Source organism: Odontesthes bonariensis, chromosome 21 (genome assembly GCF_027942865.1).
Source record: "Odontesthes bonariensis isolate fOdoBon6 chromosome 21, fOdoBon6.hap1, whole genome shotgun sequence".
NCBI lineage: Eukaryota > Metazoa > Chordata > Actinopteri > Atheriniformes > Atherinopsidae > Odontesthes > Odontesthes bonariensis.
This window is the reverse complement of record NC_134526.1, coordinates 17,283,836-17,289,835: the sequence shown is the minus strand read 5'-3', so window position 1 is coordinate 17,289,835 and position 6,000 is coordinate 17,283,836. Positions and strand designations below refer to the sequence as shown.

General features: G+C 39.3%; 1 protein-coding gene across 1 annotated transcript in view; it reads left to right on the top strand.

Annotated features, from left to right (window-relative positions):
* rps2 (ribosomal protein S2) overlaps positions 1-6,000 on the top strand; it is a 371,318-nt gene continuing 365,318 nt past the window's right edge. The window contains exon 1 of the mRNA XM_075454982.1: positions 1-4. The gene's annotated coding sequence lies outside the window, so the exon portion shown is untranslated. The remainder of the gene's footprint in view (positions 5-6,000) is intronic.

Sequence of the window (6,000 nt, the reverse complement as noted above, 5' to 3'; positions counted from 1 at the left end):
TCACAGTTCTCACATTTGCATGTAAAAGGTCAAGATCTTACCAAAGAACACTGTCATAAAGCTTAAGAGTACTGATTTATAGTTGTAGACATACCTTTTTTTCTATTTACTCAATTGTAATTCACTGTTGGGTGCCCATACTGCGCATGCTGAGTATATTGATGAAATAGATGTGTTGTGTCTCTCCTCTTGTTTTTCCTCTACAACCTCTCTCTCTATATATATACATATGTATATGCATTTTATGTTTCTTTTGACACAGAAATGTTTAATTGCATAAATAATTAACTAATTGCTCGGATAATTAAAAGTGTATTTGAGAATGGCAACAGAGGGCTGAGGCAAAATGTGTATGTACATGCACAAGGCGAGTTAGAAAAAGATGTCCGTAATCTCAGTCAACCAAAATGTTTTTCTTTCTTTTTACAGAGTGCTAACAGCATGTAGAACTTCACAAGTTATAACAAATATGGACTGAACAATAGCAATTTGTTCAGTTGACACAATTTCAAAAAACTCATTTTCAACAATATCTTTCATTTAATTTTCATAAGCTGCTGTTTGAGTCAAGAGGACAAACTGACAACCAGATGATGAGTATTCCCAGAAAACAGAGTGATCAGCCTCAGAGAGGAGGAGTGTAACACACACTTGCAGGACCTTGGCTCATCTTTTTCAGCACAGTTGCTCATGTGTGTTGACATGTCAATTGTGTCTCTTGGGTGGAGCTAATGACATGAACAAGCTCAGCTGTTCCAGATTAAATTAGTAAATGTTGTGGCTTAGAATGATCATCTTATGTTACAGAGAGGGACACCAAATTACCGAAGCAAGGCTCTGGACTATGGAGTCTTTCTTCGAATCCTTAAATCCCCTAATCTCATCATTTTAATCTAGCTTCAAATTCCTCCTTAAATCAAAGAGCCTTTGAAAATGCCTCCTGTGAACATCCATCTTACCCTTCTTGTGAGGCGTTTTGTAATATTCTGAAACGTGCTACAACGCTTTATTATAATATCATTGTTATTATCAGTATCAAACAAGAATTAGTATGATAGGTTGAGGTCTGTTCCAGCATCTGCAGCTTTTTCCAATGTGTCACAGTCTTAACTGATTTTTCTGCCAACATTTTTCTGATCTCACAGCAAGAAATGAAGACATGGTTATGAAAGCCATACAAAGATTAGCTAGTGTTGCTGTATGAGCTGTGTTGTCCTTGATGCGAAGCACCTTTGCATGATTTATATAGTATTCTTTTTACAAGGCAAGACTGACACTCGTCCTCACATATGTCCCTTCAGCCAAGGGAGCTTTGGAACATTCTGGACCAGCAGAGGTTCTTCTTAGCAGAGAAAAAAACTTCACGTGCTTTGATCAACTGTTCACTGTCCTTGGTTATCACAGTCAGCACTGCAGGGTTAAGGTTAGAGGGTTTGGGTTGGATGCTGTCCAAGGCATCAATACAAAATATGTTATTTGTCAGTTTTATCCAGGGGTTTGCTGTCTCACTGTGTTTGATAGATAGAGATGGGTGGTACACATTTGGGCTGTGCCTGTTACACAGGTTTTCTAATGCAAAAGCAACATCGGCCACAGGTGCAAACTCAACGTGCCGGACAATGAGGCAGCTGACGTTTCCACATTTGACATGTTTACTCTGAAGCTGTCAGTGGACTGTGGTTTAAGGCTATATGTGGGAGTGTGTCTTTTCTCTGATGAATGGCGTGTGCTGTCATGTTTTGCTGAAGTCTGTTAGCATCCATCGTCTGCATTCAGACTTGGCTATATCAATAGAGCTATGTGAGGTTCAACCCTAACAGTAGTTACACCTTGAGATGCTGATTTGCCAAGCTGAAATCTAACAGCACCATATCGTGTCATTTTGCTAATCCACCAAACTCTTTCCTTTTGTGTTTAATTTCAGTCACAAACCTACAATACTTTGATCAGTCACGGTATGCGTTTCAAATTCGTCTTGTTTTTTTTTTTTTTCATCCTGAAAGCCTGGGGATGCTGCCTGTCTGGCTTTTTAATCAGGTCTTTGCTAATTAATGGTTTGTTTATAGTTTCAGTGTGTGTTAGAAGTTAATAGAGGTGGTAGACTTTGGATAGATATGCTGCATATAGTTTTTCTTTTTCTCTTATAAGACCCACATACAAATGTGTGTTAAAAAAAAAAAACGGTATGCAAAATGTAAGATGAGTTTTTGCTGGTGAAAAGCTTGAATTTCACCGAGCTAACATTATTGATGTTCTCCACTGTGCCTTGGCCTGCAGCCCTCTGTGTTCTTGGCATCCTCCTTGCTTGGTGTTGTGGGTGATGACATCTGTTTCTCTGGATGTGTGTATTGTAGTCATTAATGTGTAATTGTAAATGTTCCCGGAATTGAAATTGAGTTGTGGTAATGCAGATCTCCTGCTACAATACAGCTACACACTTACTTGTGTTTCAAGGATAGTAGGAATATGTTCAAGTTATGAGAACACTCAGCTATTTCATTTTTTTTGTAAGACTTATTTGTGAGATTAAACAGACCTCACAAAATAAACAGATGTGATAAAGTCTTCTGTGTTCCGTTCATAAATCTATAAGCTTATTTTGAGTTTTACTGAGAGGAACTACAACATGATGGTGGTCTGAAAGGCTGCAGATCGTTTTTATTTTATATCATCAAACAATTTTCCAATTTTTTAAGAACATTTAAAAGATAGCAAAAAAAAAAATCACCTCATATGATGTTCTCACCACACCTCAGAATGAGTGCTTTGGTTTAATTTTGCTGCTCAACATCCACTCTTCCAAATGTCTTAGTCACTCTGAAACCCGCTGGCTGCAGCTCTTGGAACTGTTGCTAGATGGGTGACAGATCAGACTCTGTAGTTGCAAACTCAGCTGTGAGGCATGTATTCAGCGTACAGACAGAGAGAAGACTCTCTTCTCCTTTTCTTCTCCAAATGAATTCCCAGATTGTCCCTCTGAATATACATCATTAGTATGATGCTTCTCTGAAAGTCATCAGGGGCACCTCTGTCCCCTGAAGGCCTCTTACTTCCTCTGTGTGTCCTCTATGGTGGCTCAACTTCTTCCCATCCTGTCCCCTCTTCTCTTCAGCTACATGTACAGACATACTGTTGTCTCTCTTCTCTCCCTTTATCTGATTGCCACAGGTTTTTTATTGGCTGGAAGAGAATTTGGCAGCACCTGGATTTAAGACAGCTGTGAGACAATTGGAGCGGAAAGTATCTCAGAAAATGGATGATGATGCTGTGACACGCATTGTTCATCTAAGTGTTAGCTTGACAGCTTATGCAGAGTTGTTGTTAAAAGCTATTAGAAAATGTCAGATATTAGGGAACATTGTGTTGAGGTGGGATTGTTGCTATTCCTTCCATTTTAAATGATAATAACAAGATTAAGTGCTCTTTGCTTGGAGAAAATGAGATAGTTTGGCTGAGGTACTCCCTCTTTATACATTTACTGTCAAATTAGGCTCAGTAAATGCTAAGTTGTATAAAATCCATTCCCATTTCAACATTTTGATATTGTTCTTGAAGTTTAACAAAACCTTTGTGATTTCGAAGGCCCATTTAAGGCTAAATAATCTAGCCACAAACCAAATTGAAGAAGCTGTATTCCATAGGTGTATGTATTTACTTTAATTACTTTAAAAACACCAATGTTCTCTTCCAGACCTTCATGAAATTTGGATTTAGAGGTCGTTCCAGTTACAGATGGATGCTCCAGTTTCATACATACAGTACATGCCTAAACATGACAAATGCTTTCATCAATGAGCCTGCAATCCATACCTGTCACACCTTATAATTTCTCACCCTCTGTACTCCAGACGGCGTGACAAATCATAATCCTACTTTTACACATCCGAGTTTAATTTCACATGTTACCTGTCTATTCTGAAATTGATTCCGGCATTGAGATGATTAATGTTAAAGCACTTTTGGGACTTCTGTGACAGATAATAATGGGATTTTAATCCCTCTCGAGCCAGAAGACAGGTTCAGATTCTTGAGTGGCTTTTCTAGCTAGACCTCAGTGTTGAAAAAAGCCTGTTGCTAAAACACAGTCTCATCACTCAGTCTTATAATGGACTCATTTCCACTGTTTTCTTTTAAAAATAAATTAAGAATCTCCATACCCTTTAACAAATGTGTTTTGTCCCTCTGTCCACTGATAGTAATATAGAGTAGCAGGGAGGAGATGCCTTTGTGTAGCAAGACATCTCTTCCCTGTGCTAATGTCAGTTGCCAGAACTCATCAAACCTAAAGTCTGCATCCGTATAAGCAGAGCTTGAATTATTCAGAATCAAAGATCTTCTTGTCGACTCAAACTCTCCAACAGATTTAGCATAAATCTCAACAATCTGTCTGCCTTGGCGTCATGGTTATGATAACTTCCTTACACTCTCACTCTCAGCCAGCTGCCGTCACAACTTTTCGCGTTGCATGATGATTTAAGTGGAATTTGTGGAGATGGCTGGCATAAAACAACACCCACTGTCTCTGAACACCACAGTGATGGAGCATTCTTTTTCTCCTCTAAGCCTCTCCCTCACTCTCTGCTTCACCATCAGATATTCTTTTATTGCAGTCTCGGAGGGAGACGGGGAGGGAAGCTGCGCACTGAGCCCTGACCCACACTGAATGCACTTCTCTCTACTTTGCTCTAATTCCTAATTTTACCCACAGTGTTACCCACACATGCTGCTCAAAGCAGTCAGACTGCGCCTGTCGCTGCTTCTTTATTCACCAAGGTATTATCTGACGACAAACCACAGAGCTGCTTTTCTTTGTCTACTTCACTCTCACCTGTTTGAACCCCAGGATGTGAATTTTCTTTTTTTATCTGTATGACTGAGCTTGATTTACACATGCGAACAAGCTTTTTTAATTCGTATCGCTTCTTGTCAGGAATGCATAATATTGCAAAAATTTTGTTCCAATCAATCAGTCCTTGACCTGCTGCCCGACCACCTGATTATCATTCACAAATGAAGAACCCGCCTGGAGTTTCTTTCATTTTAAGGGTAAATGTCAAAGCAGAAAACCTCCAAAATTGCACCTGAGACTTCATGAGTTTTTTTGTTACTCTCTGTTGGCCGTGTAGAACCACATCTTAAACAACCCGCTGAAAGGTCTTAAAACACCTCTAATTGACTGCTTTCTTTAAACACACGGACACTGTTGAGGGTGCCTCAGTTGTTAGTCTGACAAGCGCTCATATTTTCTTCGGTAACACGACAAACTGATGCTGGCTGCTGTGATTTGTAAAAAAAACAACAAAAAACAGATGACACCTGTGAACAGATCGGAATAATGAGGTCAGAGAGCACAGCGCGGATCACCTCAGTCTGCAGCAAGGGAGGCAACGCCTTTATCAGAAATGTCGGAGGAAAATCAGGAAAAAAGTTCTGAAAGAAAATTTCTAATCTTGTTAGGCTCAGTGTGATTTTGCTCAGGTTATCGGCAGGTGTCATTGCACAGCAGTGAGATCTAGCAAGCAGACAAGGGAAGCCTTAGACAATTTAAAACTGCTTTGCCTCCTTTGAGGAAATCAATCAGAATTCAGTTCATTGCTGTTGTTAGATGAAGTGACCTACCTCTTGCATCGTGAAAAAGGAAGAGAAGAAAAAATACGCACAGGAGCTAACCTCCTCTTACATTTGTCCAATCCCCATGGAACTTATTTCAGTGTGCAGTGCACACTTTACAGAATCACCTTACTTTAACATGTAAACCCAGTATTGTTTTGAAAATTATTCATGATCAATTGTCATCTGATTGAGCTGTCAATGATTTTTATCTGGTTGGTATCTGTGTCTCTGTGTGTGCACATAGGCATTTTGCCTCCCTTCTGACAAGAGCCAGACACTGCACATCAGGCCAATTTATGTTTATATTTGCAATATGTGTCACGATCTGTATTTTGTGTTTTTCTCACAATCTGTATTTTGTGTTTTTCTCACGATCTGTATTTTGTG